At 39.2% G+C, this 27,284-nt stretch overlaps 1 protein-coding gene across 1 annotated transcript in view; it reads right to left on the bottom strand.

The window, feature by feature from the left end:
* Positions 1-950: 950 nt before the first annotated feature.
* Positions 951-27,284, bottom strand: part of lekr1 (leucine, glutamate and lysine rich 1) — a 208,141-nt gene continuing 181,807 nt past the window's right edge. Inside the window, exons 2-3 of the transcript XR_007926206.1 lie at positions 9,382-9,791; positions 951-9,165 (exon numbers count right to left, since the gene is read on the bottom strand). The gene's annotated coding sequence lies outside the window, so the exon portion shown is untranslated. The remainder of the gene's footprint in view (positions 9,166-9,381; positions 9,792-27,284) is intronic.

Below are 27,284 nucleotides of genomic sequence, written 5' to 3'. Positions count from 1 at the left end.
TTTAAAATTTACAGCAATATTATGCACATCTGATTCAAACCACCACGCAACCCCAGAATCAATTGCAGTTTACAGCAATATGCTGTATAACTTGTTTGCAATCACGTGGCTCTGATGATGTGTGAAATTCATGTGGAGGGCAGGAAGTGAAAATTATGAGAATGGATGAGATGGAGAAAAGACCGTACTGTGCTGGTTTAGAAAGGTATAAACAGAAAATCACAACATATGTTGGACGTGATCCTTATGTTATGAAGAGGAGCAACTTTTCCACTGAATTGAAAGACTTGCCTGCCATCGAGGAGGTAGATACAGAGAATGTGAAGCTGCCGTCACGCCGCGTTCAGTTTTAGTTTGGTTTGTTTATATCGCGCTGCCTTTCTGCTAGTGACGTTAGGGCAGTATTTTTGATTTTCTGTCGTGACTGTGAAAATGTCGCCATTGTAGGTCATTCATGCTGAATCAAAAATTGCAATAGGAACTCATCGCCATTCAGGGAAAAAACTGGACAGTGTAATACAATTTTCGCCTGTGTAAAAACACTAAGGGAAGCGGGTTGAGGAGGTGACATATAGCAAATCTAATAATGTCACTGATTAAACCCACTGCCTATGACTCAATGAAATAATCACATAGCTGAGTGTTTTTGAAAGTTTTGTATTTTGTTTTGGTTTAATAAGTAACATTACATTTGCGAGTATGACTCTCACTCGGCTTGTGAATGAGCATAACCTGCACACAGCCACTTCAAAACCGTTCACAAGCTTTTATGGGTTTGATTTTGATTGTCATTTGTTGAAATAAATACAAAAAAATACAGTGTTGGTGTCTGTCCACTGAATGTGACGATTCTCCTCCGTAGCCATATGGAAAAGTGATTTACAAAGACAACATTAAAACTACAGTTACATTTACACTCTTCCAACAAAAAAATGAATCAACCTCTGTCAGCTTGTTAAACATTTTTTTATTTGGACATTTTCTACCATATGCAGCAGCCCATGCCACTGTTTTCACGGTAACCAGATCAACACTGTCAAACAGAATTTTACAAAACTTAAGTGAAAACACCAAATGATCATGCAGTGGGATAAAATAGCTTCTCTTCCCTGTAAATGATACCATGAAGAATGTGAATATTTAACCGAGTCAAAAACAAAAAAGGTAAGCAGGTATCCATATTAATTTCAGTATCAGCAGACGCAAAATGCTATTAAAAGCGACAACTTTTAAAGTAAAAAAAAAAAAAAAAAAAAGTTAAATGATAAAACCTCCTTGTGGTTTCTCGGTTTGAGCAACCATAAACAACCCAAAACATATGAAGTTTGTGATAGCAATTCCTATATAGAAAAATCTCTTCCTTCCCTCCAGCTGCATTTCGTGTGTCAGCAATGATGCAATTCAATACAGTGTGAATCTATGAAAAAAATCTATGACTGGGTTTGGACAGTACTTGATTTTAGGCAAAATAATGAATGATGCCATCTTAAGCTGATATTGCATCATAGATGATATGAGTTAAATCATAAATCAATTAAAATATTCTTTTAAATTAGTCATGGATGATCATAACGAAACTTACATCACTCTGCTAAGCAAGCTGCCCTATCAGCTCTACAAATCATACAGAAGTTGTGCAAAACTCAATTTCCGGAGGGCCACAGTCCTGCAAAGTTTAGTTTCAAGCTCCAAAACACACACACACACACACACACACACACACACACACACACACACATACCTGTATTTTATCGTTTTCAAATAAGCCTGAAGGATTGACTGAGCTGGATCTGGTGTGTTTAATAGGGTTGAAGCCAAACTCTGCAGGGCTGTGGCTGAATCCCAAATCGCACCCTAAACCCTCACGGTCTTCCTCTGAGTGTGCATCGAGTGCGCATAGCGGCCACAAAGGGGGAGCACCCTTCTGAAACCTGAAATGATGAATGGGACACCCTGTGGTCTCGTGGACTTAACGGATACACGCACGCTGCAGCAAGTCCACAAGACTGAAAGTGCATAGAAGTGTGTAACTTGGGATTCAGCCTGAGACTATCCATGAACTGATTTTTCTATCCCTGTCATACAGTGTTTTGCTCTCTTATGTCAGTGTTTGATTTTGCAAAGGGACACATTTCTGTTTAGCCAAAGTGAGTAGAGGTGCCTTGTACTTGTGTGAACAGTGCAGATAAAATCAAATGCTTGCAGACTATTGCTGGACAGTGACAAGAGATGCTCCAGAGACAAGCTAAGAAGTGAAGGATAGACACTGGATAGGACTAAACTATGTAAAATCAAGCAGCATTAACAACAGTGTTGAATTATCACTCTCCCTCCCCACTTCTGCACTTATCAAAAATAAATCTTTTATACCTTTTTTTTTAAATTGCAACATATTTACACTTTGTTTGATCAATTTGTTCAGACTATTCCACAAAATCACCCCACAAGCCCCTCTCAAGTTATAACCCCCCCTCTCTATCTGTGAACAATTGTTGTATGTTTCCAGGCAGCTGTTTATTTTTTGCTTTATAAATTATTTGTGCAGTCTTAAATTCTACCATATCTTTAAACTTTAAAGTGTGTAATTTTAAGTACAGTAAATTGGTATGCTCATAATATCTTACTTTGATATCTGAGAGGCAGGAGACGAGTAGTGCGTAAGCAGGTCAAGCGCAAATGACAAACATCTGTCTTTTTTCAGTAATTGGCTTGGAGACACCAGATGAAAGCCAGGAAAAAGAATGTGGTGGAGAGAGAGACTGGCTAGACTTCAAGGCAACTTTTATTTGTTTGTACCACTAAGAACTGAGCAAACCAGTCACACTAACGCTGTCTTCTCCTTTCCACACTTTGAACCTCATCACAAATATAATGTACTTTCTTATTCAACACATGCCGTTTTTCCAATAACTCCAATACGCTGTGCTACTTTTGCATATGTGGTTTCCAGCAGATTTTGTAATCAAGTATCACACCCAGAAATTTATTTTCACACTCTTTCTATTTCAACATTATTAATTATTACTTTTACTTGTGTATCAGTTTTGCAGTTTCCAAATAGCAGCAGCAAAAAAAATCACAAATTTTAAGAAGTTTGTCACCCTACATATATCATTTATATACAGAATAAATCATTTGGGACCCAACATTGACCCCTGTGGGACTTCACATATGATAGCCAAGCACTCTAATCTGTACTCCCCTATTTGCACAAACTGAAGTCTGTTACTTTTCATCCAATCATGTACAACCCATTTGATACCATACTTATCTAGTTTATTGATTAATAAATGGTGATCAATTGCATCAAAAGCTTTTTTCAAATCTATAAATACTCCCACTGCATATTATACTGCCCCAATCATCAGTAGGGGGCGTGCCCTCCCATGATGGGGGAGGAGAGTGAGCCAATCAGCAGTAGGGGGCGTGTCCACTCATGATGGGGGAGGAGAGTGTGTGAGCAAGAGGGAGATTTGAAGAAAGACTGTAGAACGAGAGACGGCTGAGAGACATTACAAAAGAGAAAAGATCAGAGGAATTATGATTAAGAAGGGTTATGATCAGGCAAAAGCTGTAGAACCCGCCTTAATATTAGAAAAGCTTTCCAGCACTGGAGAGACCCAAGTGGGAAGGCCTGAAAACAAATGCCAAGTTTGCGTTGTTTTTGCTCCATACGCGAGTAATACTGGTTTTGCTGTGTTTCACAGAACCAAGATATACTGTTGTTGTAATGTTAGCTGTAGTAACAGGACACTTTTGAGTGTCATTGTTTGTCTGGAGCTGCTGTGCTGCTGGCGACTAACAACCGACTCTAAATTCAAAAATTGATACACCTCTTGATGGAAATCACAACATTTGTTTTCATCAAGAGGTGCATCAATTTTTGGTTAAGATCTTTTATTGACAATGCAAGAGCCAAGCAATCTGTAAAGTCTAGTCCAGCACATCCCAAAGAATTTCAGTGAATTTGAAAGTCCTCCTTCCATATTCAACTTACGAAGAAAGTGTAAAACTCTCGCAGTTCAAAATGCTTATGCTATGTCCAAAATTACGAAAAAAGCTTAACTATTGCGACGTCAGTCATCACGTTTATGATGGATGGATGCACTTTCTTAAACTTCATACTCGTTGGTCCCGATCACTGCCATTATAAAGCTTGGATGCGTCAGGATATTTATTAATATACACCGATCAGGCATAACATTATGAGCACTGACAGGTGAAGTGAATAACACTGATCATCATCACGACACCTGTTAGTGGGTGGGATATATTAGGCAGCAAGTGAACATTTTGTGTTAGAAGCAGGAAAAATGGGCAAGCATAACGATTTGAGCGAGTTTGACAAGGGCCAAATTGTGATGGATAGACGACTGGGTCAGAGCATCTCCAAAACTGCAGCTCATGTGGGGTGTTCCCGGTCTGCAGTGGTCAGTATCTATCAAAAGTGCTCCAAGGAAGGAACAGTGGTGAACCGGCGACAGGGTCATGGGCGGTAGGGCTGCACGATACTGGGAAAATATGCGATATGCAACATTGTTGTTGAGTTTTGCGATAACGATATTTCTTGCGATATAAGAATTCCCTATAGAAATGCACAGGTAATAGATATTCTTCTGATCTAATTAAATCTAATTCAGACTAAAAAAAAAAAACTACGCAATGTCAAGGTGCAAAGTATAGTTATATTAACCTTAACATCAAGAACATGAAACTAACACCTGAAACTAGGGGTGGACGATTAGTTGTTTTTGTTATTTTAATTTATTTATCTTTGTTATTGAAAAATAATAATTACAGACAATAGGACAAATACAATAGGACAAATTCTTACTTGAAATAGCGTTCAGGTAAGAAACAATACAGAAACTGAATGATCAAATGTAAATCTAAAACACATGAATTAAATATACATTGATTAATAATAAAGCTACAAAAGCTATTCAGTCAAGAGCAGTGAGTGAATTTCTCTTTATTTTTTGTTGTTTAACAGATAGCAGCAGGTTTACTGTGTAAGGAACCCCGCATCGGCCCAAAAACGGAATCCGACGGCCTGGGCGAAGGTTAACGCGTGTATGTCTTTTCAGCGCCTCTGTGAAGTTCACTTAATTTCACTCGTTTAATCTGACTCCGATTTTAAATGATTATTACTCTTAGGTTGTGTTCCCAATTAGAAATTAATCATTTGTTATGTACTAATTTAGATTTTTGATTATTCTGGGTATCTCATATTTTCAATAATTTGTTTATTACGGACCCATATCACTTAGAAAAGTCACTTCGGCCGGTGAGTGCCTTTCACGATCACAAACTCGCCAGTTCTGATCTTAGTCAGAGGGTGCAGAGTTTACTAATGCGTTTGAGTCGAACCGCCACATGCTTGTTCATACAAAAACACAGTTTTCTTAGTCACAATACTGCAACTTGCTAAGCCAGTTGATAGATAAAAATCAAAAAGTCCCATGATGTGCTAACATGCTCCTTTCATGGGACTTTAGTTTGAATCTATCCTGACGCAGATTTGTGGAAATATGGACTCCAAGAATCTACTGGTCATAATGATTTCAGAAGAATCCAGAGTAAATCAAATATAACATTTTATTTGTCAAGTAAAAAATGTATCGCGTTAATTTCATAGTTGGACAATTAGAAGCCAATTCACAAATAATAAATGCATAACATCAATTGAAATGCACATGCACACAGTGGTGGATTAGTGTTTGAAGACACTTGAAGACACTGTGTGGGGGTCTCTGGCTACAGAAAATCCCCCATGACTGCTTTGCACTTTACCTTATATACAGACCAGAACAAAAGGGTTGTGAATATTTATTACACCAACACCTGTTTTGGGGGGAGAGGAGTGGGTTTTTTCAACACCCAAAAGGAGGACAGAATTCTCCTTAGTTTTCAGTCTTCTTCATAATACCAGTGACTGCTGTGAAATTGAGGCCATTTTACCAATCGCACTGAGACATTTAAAATGATACCAAACATGAAAGGAAATAACAATAGATACACCAGATACATTATACTTCTCTGAGAACTTTCAGTGACTTGTGTCAGGGGGAAAGGAAGGAGAGTGGGAGAGTGAGTGAGTGGGAGAGAGAGTGAGTGGGAGAGCGTGGGAGAGAGAGTGAGTGGGAGAGAGTGAGTGGGAGAGAGAGTGAGTGAGTGAGTGAGTGAGTGAGTGAGTGAGTGTGTGTGTGTGTGTTGGGGGGGGGGGGGCAATAAGGCGCGAAAGAGAACTGAAGGGATCGCACGCTGTCAGAGATTTCCCAGATCTCATTCCAATCAATCATCTGTGGGATGTGCTGAACAAACAAGTCAGAAGACTTAAAGGATCTGCTCCTAACATCTTGTTGCAGATACCACAGCATACCTTCAGGGGTCTAGTGGAGTCCATGCCTCGACGGGTCAGGGCTGTTTTGGCAGCCAAAAGGGGGAACAACAATATTAGGAAAGTCGTCATAAGGTTATGCCTAATCAGTATAACTTAGATTGTGAAAGAAGAAAGTCATATATAAATATCACTTGAGGCTAAAGCAATAATTATTTCATTTTATTGTAAACTAATCCTTTAAGGTCTTGACTCAGAGGTGCCAATTCTTGTGTGAAAATGATTCTTCATGCTTCCTCCTAACCATTATTTCACAATTTGAACCTGACGAATCTTGGCTTTGTCAACCTGGAATATGGCCAAGATGTGTGCTCATACATGGTTGTTTAAGAAATGAAAAGGTACACACTCCACCAATTAGAGTTAAAAGAACTGTTGCCAAACATTTAACATGCTAGAAACATAATAATCACTGCAATAATGATCCAGTCATAGACTCTTAAGCATTTGCCTATTTAAAGCCCAAAGTATACTTTGGCTGTCTATGTGATGTAATTTTCACCATCAGGAGGATCCGCGGGCATGCAAAAAGTATACACGGGCCTTAAATCCAAACAGTGACTTTTTTTTTGGCCGGGCAGTGTATATTAGTCTTACTTGGACTATCGTGTTATGTAGGGAGCGGTTCATGAAAACAGTGTTTGTTTTTTTTTGTTTATGGAAGGGATGACTTAGAATTAGAAGAGCTAAATAACAATAAGGCGACGTTCACACTGTCAGTCCAAATCCAATTTTTTGTTTATCTGATTGGAATCTGATCTAAAATTACTCATTGTCCACAATGTGTATCGCAACTGTTCAGATCCAATTTGCGTGTCCATGTTGCTCTTTCGTTTTCCGGAATATCTGCTGGTTTCAATGGCAATGTAGTTGCATTGGTAGGCATATGCCAAAAATAACAATAGCAATGACAACCACAACTTGGAGGCAGTGTTAATTTCGTTAACGAAAATTATGACAAAAAATGTTTGTTGACATTTTTTTCCATGACTAAGACTAGACGATGAGAGATGACACCAATGTCATTAAACAATAACTGTGACTAAATCAACACATGCAATATCTTTATGGAGAAACAAGCTTTAGTGTGTTTAAATGATGGTAAGGGAACTAGATTTAATATAAAGGATTCATCGAATTCTTTTCTAGATCTAACAATAGTTTCTGGAGCTATAGCTTTAGAATGTCAGTGGGAAGATCTAGATCAATCAACATTAGGAAGTGACCACTTTCCAATAATATGTGATGTTGGATTGGAAATTTATCAACAAAATAAAACAAAGCAAACTAGGTGGAGGTTCGATAAAGCTGATTGGAATAAATTTAACAAGTTATGCATTGACGGAATGGAGAGCTCAGAATATTCCAGTTTAAGCAAATGAAGGGAAAACAGCAGTGACCGAAAAAGAAAAAGCTGTAATGTTAGCTTCCACCTTTCAAAAGGCACACAGCACAGTAAGTAATTATAAGAGAAGGAGGGAAGAAATTGTAAAGCAACATGAAGAGATATATTATATAAAAAAAAAAAAAAAAAACTAATAGTCAAACAGCTTTAGATGCCACCTTTAAAATGTGGGAACTTAAAAGAGTATTAATGAGGGTTAGAAGTACTGCTCCAGGACAAGATAGAGTTTGCTATACTACGATTAAACATATAGATGAAGTAATACTTAAAGCAATATTGCACCTTTTTAATAAAATATGGGTGGAAGGACAACTACTTTTATCTTGGAAACAAGACATCATAATCCCTATTCCCAAACCAGGGAAAGATTATGCAATAGCAGGAAATTATAGGCTGAAAGCTCTGACGTCTAACCTCTGTAAAGTGATGGAAAAATTGATTGTTAATCACCTTTACTATGTGTTAGAAAGCAGAGGATTATCAGTTTGGTTTTCGACCAGGTAGATCCACTTTAGACTCATTAATAAGATTAGAAACCGATGTAAAAAAGGCTTTAGCAATGAACGAGGTGTTGCAAAGAATTGGAATTGAAGGAAGATTTTATAATTGGGTTTTAAGTTTCTTATTTAGACAAACGATTCAAGTCAAGGTGGGCAGTATATCATCTCAGATGGTAAATGTAGAAAATGGAACACCTCATGGAAGTGCTATAAGTCCTGTATTATTTAACATAATGATCAATGATGTTTGTTATTAAACAATAAAAAGGAATTAAAACAGCATTATATGCAGATGATGGAAGAGAGGAAGACATGTTAAATATATTGTGCATAAAATTCAAGCAATTGGGGTTGTAGAGAAATGGTCAGTGGAATGAGGATTTAGATTCTCTATACCCAAAACGTGTTGTCATTTTACAAAAAAAAAAAAAAAAAAAAGGATTGCAGAAAATATTACACTTTACTTATATAAACAGCCACTAGAAAGGGTAATAAATTTTAAATATTTAGGTTTATGGTTTTGTCTGGTGTGGGCTCGGCGACTGGAGCGGAGTCTGGAGACGACTCGGGCACTGGAGCGGAGTCTGGAGAGGGCTCCTTTGTGGCGGCAGCCCTTCTCTTCGGCGGCTCAGGCTTGGCGGCGGCCATTTCATGGCGTGACTCCAATGCGGCGGTGGCCATTTTCTTCGGCGGCTTGAGCTTGGCGGCGGCCATTTCATGGCAGGACTCCGATGCCGAGGCGGCCATCTTCTGGGTAGGCTTAGAGACAGGCAGGACAAGATGGGAAGGCCCACTGGAGGGATATGTGGAGGAAACCGGCGGGAGGTGAACTGACCAGGCCACGTGTGTTTCTGAAGGGGCTGGACAAGGAGGATATGTATTCATGAGCCTCTTCAATTTCAAAATCAGAACCATTTAAAAAGAGAATCAGATTAATAGACTCGACTAGGGAGAATGAACAGGCAGGTTCAATATAACGAATAGTATCCTCGTCCAGGCCCTTCAGAAAACATGCATTAAGAGGTGCATCTGGCCAGCCCACCAAGCAAGAAAGCTCAGAAAATTCCTCCACGTACCTCTCCAGCAGACAACCGTCCTGCCTAATCCTCCACAGACGAGCCACTGCTTGAATGCTGGTCTTGGGGAGTACTTAAGAAGTCGGGAGAAGGAAAATCCCCATAGTGCTGCGGTGTCCTTTCGGTCTTGATCTGTTCTTCTGTTACGGGTAGTTGCAAGCAAGAGTGGATGCAGGAAAGAACTTCAGCAACAACAGGTTTATTCTCCAAATATAACAAGAACAGAACAACTACACCATTTAGCAAACATAAAAACAGACAAAGGAGTGCAGGGAAGTGAGTCCACATAAAGAGAGTGCTGACGATGAAGTGCAGGTGCAGGGAATCCGTGATCAGGAGAGTGATGAGGAAGTGAATGCAGGTGTGGACCAGGGAGGATCATGGGAGATGGAGTCCGGGAGTGACGGGAACTGTGACAGACATAAGATATAAAAAATTATCTGTTGATTACTGGATCAATTTACAAGGGCATAAATTGGATCATCCTACAAAATCAATAATAGAGGGGAGTTGGGAGACAATAAACTTAACAGGAACAGGTTTTGCAAGGAATGGGCTGCAGGAATGTCATTAAATAATATATAATTTTCATTAAAGGATTAGTCCACTTTCAAATAAAAATTTCAAAGGTCAAAGTTTGAACTAAATTGTCATATAGACCTTATGTGCCAGAGAAACAAGTGCACCGCCATCTTTATAATATTGTCTTTGAACTTCCGTTTTTGCGGTAGCTCTGTATATTTCTATGGTATCGCTGTCAAAGAATAACTAGCTGGTGAAGTGGATTTACTTGTTGTAGAGTTAATGAAAGTTATCATGAGCATTGTAATGTTTAAAGCAGATGTCTTAACAAATGTCAGTAGACCGGGAAGATTTTAAAAAGAGCAGTTCATTCATAAATACGTAAGATCGCTAAACCAGAAGTCAAAAGACAACGAGCGCAGTGCTGAAAAGGGTCAGGGCTACATAAGGTCTATACAATATGCTAATGTAAGTATTTAACAATTAGTTCAAACTTTGACCTGTGGAGGGCAGTAATACACTTAGCAGTGTTTACACTGCCGGAATTCTAGTAGAGAAGAAGAAGAAGAGAGTTAGTTCAAGAAGACCGTCTATGGTTAAAACGTATATAATTTTTTCTTTTTTTTTTTTAGAAAATGACCGATCATTTCGCTAGATAAGACCCTTATTCCTCGTCTGATATCGTTTAAAGCCCTTTGAAGCTGCACTGAAACTGTAATTCTGACCTTCATCCATTTGGGGCCCATTGAAGTCCCCTATAAGGAGAATAATCCTGGAATATTTTCATCAAAAACCTTAATTTCTTTTCGACTGAAGAAAGAAGGACACGGACATCTTGGATGACATGGGGGTGAGTAAATTATCAGGAAATTTTTATTTGAAAGTGGACTAATCCTTTAAGAATAGAATATAGATAACATCTTTTAGCCTATACCTAGACTGAAATTACGTCGCACGGTAAAATGCCGTAAATACATGACATTCAATCAAATTACCTCATCTTTCGCGGTCAAAACTGACTGCATCCACGCCAGCAAATCACGCTACATTAGTGCTGTTCTCAACAATAAAAGTGGGGATTTAGCACTTGCCAGCTTGAAGAACAAATAGCGTATAGACAGACTGTATAGAGATTTAAGATTAAAACTCTTCGATACAAAAACATACCCTTCTTTGAGTTATTGTTTTTAAAGTTGATCATATTATACCAGCAAGAATGCAGTGTTTCCTGAATATTGATTTTATACAACAGTTCAACAAACAAAAGTGATGTATATTTTAAACAGTATTGTCAGTATTTTTTGCTCTATTTTGCAACGAAAGCCACAGCAGTTCTGAATCTGAATCTACGAATCTGCAGCTTTGAAAGAATCGTCAATGATTCAATGACCCATTCATAACTACTGCCGCTTGTTTTGATACTGAAAGAATGAACGACTCGATGTTTCGCTCATAAAAACAGTGACTTACGCCACCTAACAATTGCTTTCCTGTATAGATGACATCACACCCTCGGGTGGCAGGCACAGCAGATTTCGCCATAGTGGTTGTTTGTGTTGCATCGCATATGTGAAGGTGGGGGCAGAGGCATGAAGATAAGGGTGTGATAGAGGTGCTTTGTTTTGTTGATTTCAAATATCCGCAGAGTTTACAAGTAATTGCTTGCAACCTTAAGGATGGACAAGATGTAAAAAGGTGTAATTCAGGAGTGATTGATATGTTAGTCATGTTAGTTTAGATTTATATTAGTACCATTCTGGATGTGAAAATTTTTTGACTAAAGGTATGCCACTAGGTTGCGTTTTATGCAGCGCTCATTGGTTTATTAAATTTATTAGGTATTTTGCTCAGTAGACAGTTTTTGATTATTACTAATACTACTCTTGTGTTGGATCTGGATGGCTGTTACTTTACAGAGATTATGTATTAATCAGGCTACTCGGATGAAAATAATGAGATGTGTCCTTTGCAAAGCAATGTGTTTGGTATGGTATTTTTCTGATACTTCGCTACAGTGAAGGTCAAAAATACCCCTCTTTGTTGCACTTGTTTGGGTCCCGTTAAAACATTTTTATTTATTTATTTTTTGCACATGGCTGGCTTGCTGGCAACATTTGAAGAACATGCATATTCCACCAAAAATGCTTGAAGCAGGGGAAAAATTATTGGTGTGATGATGCACTGTTTTTTTTTTTTAACTGAAAAAAATGCCACTATGATACTAGGTATTTTCCTGACTTGTCCTAACATACCAGCTAATACTGCTTCCTTCATAAAAACCCTTCCTTTTCAATAAATGTAGTTTTACATTGTGTTCTGTGGTTTGAGAACAGAGAACAAAGTTATTGTTTGGCCCATTCTTTGTTCATGGATTACTCAGTTATCTGCATTTTACTGTTCGAATCTCATCCTGGAGTTGCTGTCATAACAACAAGTTCATAAGCTCAAGTCTGCTCAAGATTTCAGAAAAATTGTAAAAAGTCTGCTGTGCCATTAGAAATATGTTATTAACCCTTAAGAAGCTTTACTGATTACTGTACCTTACTGAGAAGCTTCCTGATCAAAGCATATAGGTCTCAGCACCTAATTAGCTGGGAGAGTGCGGCGAATGCTTTGATTGGAGTCAGGATCTACACCTGCAGCCACCAGCATGTCATTTGAAGCTATCGCCAAACTCATAAACGTGAGAGCAAAAACTTTCACTTTTAACACAGGAGATAAAGCTAGAATTCTATATCCAAGGTGTGCACTCTCAGAAACAGTCACTCAGACAGCTCGTGCATATACCGAAATGAATCCTGTTCTACTGCTTATTGTGCTTGAATGATTGAAATCACTTCTTTTTAAACTGCAAGGCTTAAAAATGCATTTAAATGATAAGCTTTCATGATGACACATAACGGTAACATTACGTGAATGTAATCAGGATAGAATGGAATGTAAACAGTCCAAAATCACCGGTTAATACCGTCTACCGGTATATCTCCCTCCCATAATAACTCTACTGGTGACAGAATGGAGAAAAAACATGGGAGAAACCAGGCTCAGTCGGGGGACTAGTCCTCCTCTGGCCAGGCAAACCAACATGGTGTGGTTATGATTCAAGGCTCTTGAGTGGCTGATATAATCAGATTGTGGACTGATATCATTCAGAACAGTTTATCCAGTTCCTTCTGCTTGAAAGATGCACCTTGTTATTCATTAAATGGCAGTAATTGGGTCTTTCAGACAGCATGCTGGTCCTAACCAGATTTGGCTTTCCCAGAATCTGGTGTGAGGTGTTCATTGGGCATCTGCCAGGTAAGCAAAGCTATACTTAAAATTCCAAGACTGAAATGGCATATAGAAAAGTTTATTTTATTTAGCTTGTCACCACATTTAAGGACTTGTGAGTGCTGTAACTTTGTTAGTTGTGTGTTCTCTCAAGATGTGAAGCACCGTACAAACCACAGAATGGAATTTGCAGATAAAAATATGGACACTGGATAGTCACTTTTAATCTCCAAAATGTTTGTGAGCTCTAAAATGTGGATACACATGTTCCATACAGATGTTACTATGATTGTTATACACTCTCAGAAAAATAGAATAGAAAAAAATGTCCTATTATTGGTACAACTGCTTGTCACTGGGGCAGTACCTTATTTACACCTAAAATGTCAATATCAAGTTTATTTCTAGAGCAGTTTAAACAACTAAGTTGACCACAGTGCTTCACAGTGATAAAAATATAACAACATTCAAACAAAACACAATATAGGAGATTAATCTCTACAATACATTAAAAGCCAGTAAAAACAAATTGAGTGTTTATCCAGAAAGTGTTTGAGCAGTTTCAATACACAATAGAAGAACTGTTCCACAGTTTTGGGCAACTACGGAAAAAGCCCTATCCCTCTCAAGTTTAGTCATGCCCTAGGAACGGTCAACAACCTCTGATCTGGATTAATGGATTGTGCATAGAAGGCTCGTAAGATAAGCAGGTGCCAGTCTGTCTGTTTAAAGATTTAAAAACAAATAAAAGAATCTTAAAATCAATTCTATCAACATCCAACAAAAGTCTAGCTGCATAATTTTGCACCATTTGAAGTTGAGAAATAGACTAATGGTTTATAAATACATAGGCACAATTGCAGCAATTAAGTTGGGTAGAGATAAAGTCATGAGCCAGGGCTTGACTTTTGGCAACAGCCTTTGGTGGTAAAAGCTGGCTTTTATGACCAAATTTATCTGATTATCAACTCCAAGTTTAGAAGCAAGACAACTGTTCCAGATTAAGATTTTAGTTTAAGATCATACTCATCGGAGGGACTAAACACATCAATCTTTGTTTTAAACTCAAGTTTAGAAAGTTTAGTGGCATCCAAAGCTTTAGATCGGTTAAGCAAGCCAATAAAGGTTGTAAGGCATTTGAATCATTCAATGTCAAGATATATTTGAGTGTCGACCGCAAAACAACAAAATGAAATGTCATGTTTCCTAACGAAGGCATGAATAAAGAATAGATCCTTGTGGGACACCAAAAATGAAGGAAGCCACAGTAGGAAAACCCTCAAGATAAACTGATTTTTGACAGATAAACCATTTTAGGGCACTTATCTCCCTCCACAGTGTTCAAGGCGGAAGATGAGGGTATTATGGTCTACGTCATCAAATGCTGCACTCAAGTCTTGTAATATGAGAATAGCATGATCACCTGAATCCACAGTTAAAAGAATGTAATTTCAAACTTGCTATCTCTGCTATGGTATTTCCTAAAACCCGAACGAAATGTTTCAAAGATATTGTTTATGTTCAAATGACTCTGTAATTGTTGGAATACTATTTTCTTGATAATTTTCAAAATAAAAACTAGTTTAGAGATAGGCCTAAAATGTGACAAAACAGTAGGATCGAGATTGGGTTTCTTAATAATAGGTTGGACAACAGCATGTTTTAAACACTCTGGGATAGTCCCTATGACAAGGCATTTATTAACAATGGACAGTATAGGTCCATCAGTAGCTAGCACCTCTTACAACAGATATGTAGGAATTCTGTCATGGTGGGAGGCGGTAGGCTTTAAAGTTTTAATTATGCTTTTTCGAATATTACCTTTCATTAAAGGTGTGGTAAATAGATTTTGAAAAACGCTGTTGGACATTGTTGATATTTGAAATCAACCCAAACAAACCCACCCCTCTCTTCATTGCTTCGCCTCCAAAACACACACTCCAATCCTAACCACCCTGCTCCGAGTCGGTCTCAAACCCCGGCCCGGCCACTGCTGGCATGCGAAGCGAATGCACTTACAATGACGCTAAACACCGCATTCACTAGTGGTCGTCAGTGTGTAGTGGTTTAACTGCACAACTCTCACTAGCTGGCCACTGGTACACATGCAACAAAATGCTTCAAAAAAAAAAAAAAAAAAAAAAAGCGCAGTTGATGAACGAATGACAAGGAAGCACAAAAAATGAACGTACAGTACACAAGAGTAAATAAAAACAAGAGTTTGTTGTTAATCGCCAACAGCACAGCAGCTCCATACAATCAAAACCCAGTGTTACTCACATGTGAAGTGGAATCAAAGCAGCCTCCGCGTCTGTTTTCAGGCCTTCAAGCTTAGCTCTCTCCAGCACAGTTTCTAATATTAACGTGGGTCCTAAAGCGCTTGCCCAGTCATAAACCTTCATTCCAGTGATATTCTTTTGAGCTTTTGTATTGTGTCCCATCTCTTGCTCTGCAGTTTTTTTTGTTTGTTTTTCTTATTTTCAAATCTCCGTCTTGCTCCTCGACCGTCATACGCCCCCTAATGCTGATTGGTTAGACGTTTGTTGTTGGTGTCGGCCCGACTAACTTCCAAACAGTGTTTTTCAAAGTCCCGCTTTAAGTGTGTGATGTAGCTGTCTGTGAATGTAAACGATCTGCAAGGTTTTGAAGCCGAAAGTGCATGATAAATAAAGTTATTGTCTCTCAAAAGAAAGAATCGACAGCCTAAATGAGTCGTTAGGAATTCAAATCACACTTCCATGACAGCCACACGTCACTGGGTAACACATTTGCCTAATGCCCGCCTATGGTCTTCATTGGCTGCCCGTGAACGTCTACTTTGACCCACCCTCAAATGCTGTTTTCTGCTCTGCAAAAGCAAATTCTCTTTGTAAACACTCCCAAAGGATGAGGATGTGAAGAGTCAGTGGTTAAAATTACAACAGCGATACAGCAATTTGTTTTTTTTTATTGTGTATTTCTTCGGCTAACCTGCTAACTCACGTTATCACTGTCTTAATGAAATACTTCTGCAAATGAGCTGTGGCCCACTATTACCTAAAACTGTGTCCATTAATGCAGATTGTCTGTCGTTCTTATTACAGTTCCCACATGTACACTGCAATAAATATACACATCGGTTTGTTGAGGAACATACACTTGTTAATGCTGAAGGAGAGGAATTACAGTTGCAATATCTCAAATTGTACGTCAAACTGAGTACAGTATCACTGAGAAACGTCCTGCTGAAGTCGTCCTTGCGATGGAGGTTCGGGTTGAATAACTAGTTCTTCCAATGTTTTATCAACAGACTCACGCTTGGATTGATATGGTAAAATCGATGGCATCATTACTGTCTTTACACTGTGTACAATCACTAGGCTTTAGGAAGCCTGCGGAGCTGAAATTCAACTATGGGAATGGCCGTTTCGTTTCCGCATGTGCTGTAAGCGGTAGACCAATCACAACAGACTGGACTATCTGACCAATCAGAGCAGAGCAGGCTTGTGGAAATGGATTTAATTTTAGGTTTCAAAGGAGCAACATCATTGAAAAAGCAAGCGAAAAATCAACACAAGATCAAGCGTATGACTAAGGATGTGTGTGGGGCCTTTCTGATCCTGAAGAGCTTAGTAGTATATTAGGTTTATAAGGTAAGGGGTAGATATAGCCTGATGAATCTTGGCTTTGTCATCCTGGAATATGGCCATGATGTGTCTTCTTATATGGTTGTTTTAGAAATGAAAAGCAACACACTCCATCAATTAGGGCTAGAAGAACTGTTGCCAAACATAAAATGCTAGAAACATAATAATCACTGCAATAATGATCCAGTCATAGACTCTTAAGCATTTGCCTATTTAAAACCCAAACAGTGACTTTTTTTCTTTTTTTTTTTTTTTGACTTTTTTCAGGACAGTGTATATAGTACATATGTTCAAATATATTTATACACAAACAGTACCATATTTTATCACATGTATATCTATATATTACAATGAATATATTACTGAATATAAAATTACATTTATCATAATATAAGTAAATAAGTATATTATCACATTTTTCAACAGGGCCTATATGAAAAGTGCCAATTCCTCATTTATTATTCAATATAATTGTCACGAATATGGCTCCTTCGGCCCTTCCTCCGGACCACCGGAGGGAGCCATCACCGGAATACTGATCAGTTCTCATTCGGACTACGTTTCCCATGGGCCCTCACTCCTGGGACTGATTGCACACACACCTGCACCGCATCACACTCACACTATATAAGACACACTCACACACACACACATTGCGAAGTCTTGATTTGCCGAGGTGATCATTTCTGAGCGTTTTTCTGTGGACTGTTTATCTGTTACCGATTGGACTGTTTATTCCCTGCGACCCTTTGCTGCCTACCCTGATCTTTGCCTGTTTCCTGGACTGTGATTGTTTGCTGCCTGCCCTGATCCTTGCCTGTACCCTGACTCTGTTTGTCTGCCGCCTGCCCCGACCATTGCCTGTTACTGTTTATGCCTCTGCCTTTGCCCTGTCTACTCTGTAAGTACTTTTAATAAACTAGCTGCAAATGGATCCACATTCTGTCGACCCATCATTACAATAATGCAATATATTATTCTGTATATTTTAAATATACATTAAAAAATATATATTGATTGTTCATATATAAGGAAATATATTTTCTTTGTGTAAAGGGTGACAAGCTGCTGTACCCCAATTTTTGCACTTTTTTCCTGACAGTGAGTTGGAATGGCAGTTGACAAATTGTACACCATTAAGTCAAGTTTATTTATATAGCACTTTATTTAATAAAACATTGCTTCAAAGCAGCTTTATGGTACAAATCAGTGTAATAGTTTAATAATTTTCAAGCACAAATTCAAGTACAACAAAGCAGCTCTACAGGGAATGACCGTAGTTTTAGTCAATTATTTACAGTGGTCTTCCCTGAAGATGAAGTTCAACAAAATTGGCTTGGTCACTGAGTCAGATGACATCTTCCTGTTTTAGTGGGTGGTTTTTGGCAGATTTAAGGTGTGACAGAGCCTAGGCCATTTACCGTTAGTGAATAACAGGCACTTATAATATAGTAATATTAGTAATATTCAGCTGGTCATGTTATCACAACATGTCTGCCCTCCACTAGGCATATGTAAAACACATATCATAAAACACAAGGCACGTGAGCTAAACCGGCCCTCTACCTTATTTCATGTGTCCTGCAAGTTAATTTCATTATACTGTGATTGTCATACTTCCACCTTATTTAACTCATAAGTTAATTTCCAAAAACCATACTAATGAAATGTCTCAGTTAGCACTTTTCTTGTGACTATAACCCTTCCTGTGTATCACATGTGTGTACAGAACATTCAGTGTGTGACATACAGATATCATTAATGTTCTTAACGAAAAAAATTTAATGTAACAACATGAATCAAGATGAATGACAGAAGGCCAAGTCCTGACTGTGGATGAGAAGAGGAGGGTAATTAGCTCCTGAGCAACACAATGAAGCTGCTGATAATATTGAATAGACCTTCCTTATAGGATCAGTAAAGTCAACGGATACGTGACTTGGCAGAACTATGCTTGATTTCCTTGATGTGAAGTACTGATGTCAAAACATAATTATGTACACTATACTCCAGCTGCTCTGGCTCTGCAAAGAGTCCCCCACCTCTTTTTATGACGTATATGCCATATTCACCGCCCATGAAAACGTCACACCCAGGGCAGGACTTAGATCATTATTCTGGCATTATTAAGCTAATATAGCATAGGTCAACAAACACAAGCAAAGTCGACTTCTGAAAGTTGTTTCTTGGAAATGATTGCTAATGTCAAAAATCTGTTCAGCCTGATCAGCCAATTTTAGATAAAACTGGGAAAGATTTGTAGGAAAAGTAAAAAAGTTGTTTTTCATACAAGCAAACAGTTTGAAAATGGTAAATAGGGATATTATCGGAATCGGCATAAATCAAGGAATCTGTTGACAGAGGAACACACAACAAATTTTGGACAATATTTGTAAAAGTTAAGAGTTTTGTAAAAATCCTTATATTTACAGAACACTTGGTGGTGCAAACTTCTCAGATACCTTCATAACATGCTGTCACTAAAGGCAGGCACCTTATTGGGCACTCAGTGGTAAATCGGGCTGTGGTCACATTGCAAATTGCACCTACTGTAATTTAAACTGATTTAATCTCTAACCCGGTGATGACATACTGTGTTTAGTTTGCTCTAAGTTGCACTGTATGTGTATTTTGTGGGGAATGCAGGAAAACCCCAGTGATATTAAAAACAGTGTATTACATCATGCTAGGCTTGTGATTGCCCCCTTTGTGTGCAATAAAAATCCCCTGTGAAATCAGCTACTAAAAATCTAGTCATATGAAAGAGGATAAAAAAGAAGAGCCCTTTTTTTTTTACAACCTTATCCCTTTGTCAAAAATATCATCTACTGTGGGAACAAGTCAAAGTTTTTTTTTTGATGTTTTGTTGTACAGAATTGAATTACAATGATCAACAGAGAAAGGCTGTTCAATGTAAACAGTAATAAATAGATGGAGAACAATTGTGAGTGAGGGATTTTTTGGGTCACCAGTCCACCCGTGGCAGGTCAATGGAAGAGTGGCAACAGTAACCATACTACCATCATTGGGGTTTTCCCTGCATTATCCACACATATTTTAGGATGCATGCAGTGCTTCTTATCAGAGCAAAGTATAAACAATTTTGTCACATAAGTAATACAGTATTACATCACCAGCTTTAAGAGTTTGAGTGAGATTAATTAGATTAAGACTTTAATCCTTTGATTTAGTGGGACTCTCTCTCTCTCTGTGTGTTTGTGTATGTGTGCATGTTTTTCTATCCCAGTGGGGACTTTCAGAATGAATTTTTTTGAAAGTGTAAAACTTGCGAAATATCCTGACGCATCCAAGCTTTATAATGGCAGTGAACAGGGTTCACGAGCTGAAGAATGTGCCTCCATCCACATCCATCCATCATAAACGTGTACTCCACACGGCTCTGGGGGTTAATAAAGGCCTTCTGAAGCGAAGCGATGCATTTGTGTAAAAAAACAAAAAACAAAAAAAAAACATATTTAACAAGTTATAAAGTAAAATATGTAGCTTCCGCCAGACCGCCTTCCATATTCAACTTACAAAAAAAGTGTAAAACTCTTGCAGTTCAAAAAGCTTACGCTACATCCTACGCCTTGCCTATTCAACTTACGGAAAAAGTGTAACTGACGCGACGCCAGTTTATAATTTCTTCGTAACTTGAATACGGAAGGCAGTCTGGGGGAAGCAAGATATTTAACTAGATTATATTTACATATTTAACTTGTTAAATATGAATTTTTTTTTACACAAACACATCGCTTCGCTTCAGAAGGCCTTTATTAACCCCCTGGAGCCATGTGGAGTACACGTTTATGCTGGATGGATGTGGATGGAGACACTTCCTTCAGCTCATACTCGTGACCCCTGTTCACTGCCATTATAAAGCTCAGATGCATCAGGATATTTATTAAAATATCTTCGATCTTCGATATAAACCTAGGATGGCTTGAGGGTGAGTAAAGCTTGGGCTAATTTTCATTTGAAAGTAAACTAATCCTTTAAGCTAAAATAAAAAATAAAAAAAACACTCACTGTAGAAACATTAACACAACTTTAGTTCACAATGACATTGGATTCAACCTAATGGCCTTAAGGAGATGTCTGTCTAAAGCTTTCTGAGCTGTGCACCAAACAATGGGAAGTTTATGTAAAATGTTTCTTATTAGATTGTGGCAATCGAGTCTGGGATAGTCACCCATTCATTCTCAGCTGCGTCAGAAAACCCAGAGACCAACCACAATCGGATGCTGCTGCCCTAATCGCTTAGAAAAAAGCTTGTAAAATTTGACCACATCCTGAATTCTTGGATGAAGGTAGTGAAGTGTTGAGTGCCAATGTATTTGACATGCACCCGACATTTGCCACAGCAGTGCAAATACATGCAGAAACACATGCTGTGGCACATGCAGAAACACATGCAGTCCCATAGAAATGGAATTCTATCCACTAATGCATTGACAAGTCTACCTGAATGAACATGCATTTCCCCAGGACATTTTGTGTGTTATTACTGTTTATATTAAACTGGCTTTTAATATTGTATAGTGTTATGCATGCCTGATGATAGAACTACTAGTTAATGAAGCCCAATCTGTGTGGTGTCTCCTATCAAAATAATCATCGTTTAATGACTCACACTTTGATGGACATCACAATCTTAACAGCTGTTTAATAGTACAGCAAAGAAGTAAATGAGAAAAATTAATCGCTCACCCAAGATATTTATAGATCAAGTTCCGTAGCTTGACCCTTAGGAACTGAGGAAAGATGAGAATTGAAAGGGAATGCACAGTATGTAATGACATGCCTTTAGGCAGACATGGTCATGGGGGTGATGACTTTGACACTGATACTCAGCAAAGACACAAGCACTAGAAAAAGACTCCACTAGATAAGTTAGAAAAGCACTCTGGTGGTCCAGAATGAAGTGAAGTAGAACTAAATCTAACATTACCGTTCTAGGCTGTGTTTCCTAAAAGTATTGCAAGCCTAAAAATATTGTAGAAACCATTGGGACTAGTGATCTCTACGATCTGCTTAGGTTTGCGAAGCTCGTGGGAAATGCATCCCTTGTTGGTTTATCATAGGCCTATGTGTGAATTACATTATAAATATGAAATGAGTTTTTTGTGCAGTTTAATGTGTTTGATAGACAGAACAAGCCATTTAATGGCATAAATTAGTAAAACATGATTAAATGACTCACTGAGTGATAATTCAAATGTCAGGAATTGATGATACATACAGTGTTGCGAAAACAAGCATCCAAAGTCTTTTTTTACATTTGATGTGTAATCCTTTGCAGTCGATAGAAAACTCAGCATATACTGAACAGTATATGTACAGTACATGTTTTTGCCATATGTTTTCTTAAAACAGAAATAATTTCTGTAAATCCATTGGCCAAATTATGAACAATTTGCTGCCATTCTGTGAATAATATGTACAATACAATACGATGTTTATTTATATAGCACATTTAAAAACAACCAAGGTTGACCAAAGTGCTGTACAACAATAAAAATAAAATATACAAAGCAAACCACACAGACATAAAATGCACTCACAAATACAAGAATTCAAGAGAAATTAATAACAAGTGAAAATAAATGAGTTTAAAGGGTTAGTTCACCCAAAAATGAAAATTCTGTCATTAATTACTCACCCTCATGTCGTTCCAGACCCATAAGACCTTCATTCATCTTCGGAACACAAATTAAGATATTTTTGATAGAATCCAATGGCTCAGTGAGGCCTCCATTGCCAGCAAGGCAATTATCAATTTCAATGCCCAGAAAGCTACTAAAAAAATATTTAAAACAGTTCATGTGACTACAGTGGTTCAACATTAATGTTATGAAGTGACGAGAATACTTTTTGTGCGCCAAAAAAACAAAATAACAATTTTCAAAACACTGCTTCATGAAGCTTCGAAGCTTTACGAATCAGTGGTTTGGAGCGTGAATCAAACTGCCAACTGTCGTTATTTTTTTTTTTTTTTTGGCGCACAAAAAGTATTCGCTTCATAACATTAAGGTTGAACCACTGTAGTCACATGAACTGTTTTAAATATGTCTTTAGTAGCTTTCTGTGCATTAAAAGTGTTAGCTGTCTTGCTGGCAATCATCGAATTTTATCAAAAATATCTTAATTTGTGTTCTGAAGATGAACGAAGGTCTTATGGGTGTGGAACGACATGAGGGTGAGTAATTTATGACAGAATTTTCATTTTTGGGTGAATTAACCCTTTAACGTTTTAAAAATCAAAACAGATGGCGCAGTTCTAATGTCAATCAATAGGCTGTTCCAGAGTTTGGGACCAGCAATTGCAAATTTACGGTCACTTCTGCATTTTAGTCTGAACCTTTGGATAAAGAGCAGGTCAAGCTCACTAGATCAAAGTGAACTAGATGGTCTCTGAGGGTGTAGATATAATGGGGCCAGATTGTTAAAGGATTTAAAAACAAATAATATTTTAAAATCAATCCTATATATATATTTATTTTGAATACTTTATTTTAGAGTTTTTTTTTTCTTTTTCAAAAATAAACACAGAACAAAATCAATCCTATATTTGATAGAAACCAATGCACTGAAATCAGGACTAGTGTGATGTCATCAAACTTGCATTTCACCTTTAGGAGTCCTGCAGCAGCATTTTTAACTCTTTGAACATGAGAGAGAAATGGAAAATTCCAAAACAGAGAAAGTTGCGGTAATCGAGGAAACAAAAGCATGAATCATGGTTTTGAATTCGTTCAAGGACAGGAAGGAATTACTTTCGGCAATAAAATAAGATCAAGATCGTATTACTATGTTCTTCTAAGCAAGTGAAAAGCGACTGTAAGGCATACTTATAATTACGCTTTAGGGAAAAATAGATCTGAGTATCGTCTACATAACAGTGGAAAACGTCATATTTGTGGAAAATAGAGCCTAAAGGGAGAATGTATAAACAAAACATTACAGGGCCAAGAATAGAGCCACGTGGTACACCACAGCAATGGTTCGCTGTAGAAGGAGAATGTCATGGTCAAGCAAATCAAAGGCTGAAATAAGGTCTAATAGCTAGGACCAGGATCATTTTCCAAACACACTTCTCTCAATTGTTTCCCATCTGTTTTGAGTATTTCTGTCTATAGAAATAGCCAAAAAAAAAAAAAAAAAAAAGCATATATTAAAAGTTGAGCTGTGAGCATTATATGTATGTGTCCCTCTCAACAGAGGCATGTTTTAACAGACAGAGCAAGTGCAGGTCCCTGCTCTCTGTTGATGGTCTTCTCTCTTACTGTCCCACACCAAGCACCCACAGAAAATGAGCATTGGGTGCTCAGAAAAAGCCCCATGACTAACATTTATTCAAGCTAACATTTAGCAAGCATTTTGATTGCATCCCATTTGCTCTAGTTCAGCAGGAGAAAGTTCCAAATAAAAGTATCTGTAGTTCAGTTTCAAACTAGGAATGGCAAAGTACAGCAGATGTAAACATTCAAGATGACACTCCACCAAAGTGTTTAGATTTATTTTCCAAAATAGCACTTTAATTGCCTTTAATAGCAGTAAATGGCTGCAATCAGTTGTAATGATATTCCTTCTTAAAGAGCTCAATCACACTACATTTTTTTAAACTGAATTGCTTTCCTCATCCTGGGAAACACAAAGACAGCTTTGATGCCATTGGGAAATGACTCATTAGTGTTACAAGGTCTCAGGTGTGAATGGGGAGCAGTTGTGTTAAATTTGGTGTTATCGCTCTCACTCTCTCATACTGGTCACTGGAAGTTCAACATGGCACCTCATGGCAAAGAACTCTCTGAGGATCTGAAAAAAAGAATTGTTGCTCTACATAAAGATGGCATAGGCTATAAGAAGATTGCCAAGACCCTGAAACTGAGCTGTAGCACGGTGGCAAAGACCATACAGCGGTTTAACAGGACAGGTTCCACTCAGAACAGGCCTCGCCATGGTTGACCAAAGAAGTTCAGTGCACATGCACAGCGTCATATCCAGAGGTTGTGTTTGGGAAATAGACGTATGAGTGCTGCCAGCATTGCTGCAGAGGTTGAAGGGGTAGGGGGTCAGCCTGTCAGTGCTCAGACCATACGCCACACACCGCATTAAATTGGTCTGCATGACTGTCGTCCCAGAAGTAAGCCTCTTCTAAACATGATGCACAAGAAAGCCCGCAAACAGTTTGCTGAAAACAAGCAGACTAAGGACATGGATTACTGGAACCATGTCCTGTGGTCTGATGAGACCAAGATAAACTTATTTGGTTCAGATGGTGTCAGGCGTGTGTGGCGGTAAGGAGTACAAAGACAAGTGTGTCTTGCCTACAGTCAAGCATGGTGGTGGGAGTGTCATGGTCTGGGGCTGCATGAGTGCTGCCGGCACTGGGGAGCTACAGTTCATTGAGGGAACCATGAATGCCAACATGTACTGTGACATACTGAAGCAGAGCATGATCCCCTCTCTTCGGAGACTAGGCCGCAGGGCAGTATTCCCACATGATAACGACCCCAAACACACCCCCAAGACGACCACTGCCTCGCTAAAGAAGCTGAGGGTACCTAAACTGGACACCCCTCACATTTTTGTAAATATGTATAACACTGAAGAAATGACACTTTGCTACAATGTAGTGAGTGTACAGCTTGTATAACTGTGTAAATTTGCTGTCCCCTCAAAATAACTCAACACACAGCCATTAATGTCTAAACCGCTGGCCACAGAAGTGAGTACACCCCTAAAGCTCAAGTGAGTACACCCCTAAATCCCGCAAGCTCAACTCCGCCGGGTTGAGCTTGCGGGAGAAGAAGGCACATGGATGGAGTCTACTTGGATTCCCCTGCTGCTGTGACAGGACCGCTCCTACACCAGTGGTGGAGGCATCAACCTCCACGATGAAGGGCTTGTCGGGGTCGGGATGGACGAGGAGAGGAGTGGTGGTGAAGGCTTCCTTCAAGATGTTGAAAGCTTCTGTGGCAGCTGGTGTCCAGTACAGAGACTTGGGCTTATTTTGGAGGAGGCTTGTAAGTGGGCTGGTGATGAAGCTGTAGTTCTGGATGAAGCGTCGATAGAAGTTGGCAAAGCCTAGAAAACGTTGAAGTTCCTTTACAGTAGAGGGTGAAGGCCAGTTCCTGATGGCATCCCTCTCCTCTCGTCCATCCGGATGCCACTGCTGTCGATGTTGTATCCAAGGAACTGCACTGAGGGCTGATGGAAAGAGCACTTTTCTGCTTTCAGGTAGAGTTGGAACTCCCTCAGGCGTTGCAGGACCTCCGCAACGTGGTGGCGATGTTCGGCCATGCTCCGGGAGTATATCAAGATGTCATCGATGTAGACCAAGACGAACTAATGGAGGAACTCGCGGAGCACCTCATGTATCAAGTCCTGGAATACGGATGGGGCATTGACCAGGCCATACAGCATCACAAGATATTCATAGTGTCCAGTAGGGGTCACGAAGGCGGTCTTCCACTCGTCCCCCTCACGTATCCGGATGAGGTTATACGCGCTACGGAGGTCCAACTTGGTGAAGACAGTGGCACCACGGAGATGTTCTAGCGCAGCTGGGACGAGAGGAAGGGGGTATCTGAACTTGACTGTGATGTTGTTTAAAGCCCGGTAGTCAATGCATGGCCGCAAGCCTCCGTCCTTTTTTGCCACGAAGAAGAAGCTAGATGCAGCAGGGGAAGTAGACGGACGGATGTAACCTTGCGCCAGAGCCTCCATGATGTAATCCTCCATGGCCTTCTCCTCCTCCCCTGGGCACTGACTCACCCGGAAGCTCTTTTGGGGCAGAAGACATCGCTGAAGGGGGCGTAACAGGATGGTATATCCACGGAACATTGTTCAACTGGGCTTTCGATGGATGTAGCACAGACAGAGAGATGTTCAGAAGGAGGAGAGGATGGTACTGGAAACTCAGAGAAGCAGTTCATGAAACAGGTGTCGCCCCACTTCAGGATCTCGCCGGTCTTCCATGAGATGACTGGGTTGTGCTGCTCCAACCAGGAGCGCCCTAAGATCACGTCAGCGGTGGATTCCTCCAGAACCAGCAGATGTAGTTTCTCCACGTGAAGAATTCCCACTTGCAGTTGGATGGGACCGACACTCCTATGTACACGTCTTCTACTGAGGGGTTTCCCCATTACTGAGTGGATCTGGTAGGTAGACGGCTTAGCCGAGGTCTTGAGCTTGAGCTGACGGCAGAGGGCGTCGGAGATGAAGTTGCCTGCTGACCCAGAATCGAGGAGTGTGCAACAACTGGAATAGAAACATCAGCAGCAGTAAGGTTTACAACGGTGGTGAGTGGCTTCATCTTATTTATAGGGGGAATGATGGCACTCACCATGGGACGAGGAGGACGAATTGGGCATGTGGAAATTACATGCCCAGGAGAACCACAATAGAGGCACAGATACTGGGTCAGCCGCCTCTGCCGTTCGGTGGGAGTGAGTCTAGAGTTATCCAGTTGCATGG

Source organism: Ctenopharyngodon idella, chromosome 18, assembly GCF_019924925.1.
Source record: "Ctenopharyngodon idella isolate HZGC_01 chromosome 18, HZGC01, whole genome shotgun sequence".
Classification (NCBI taxonomy): domain Eukaryota; kingdom Metazoa; phylum Chordata; class Actinopteri; order Cypriniformes; family Xenocyprididae; genus Ctenopharyngodon; species Ctenopharyngodon idella.
Note: the sequence above shows the minus strand (reverse complement) of the source record. Positions and strands in the feature narration are given on the sequence as shown.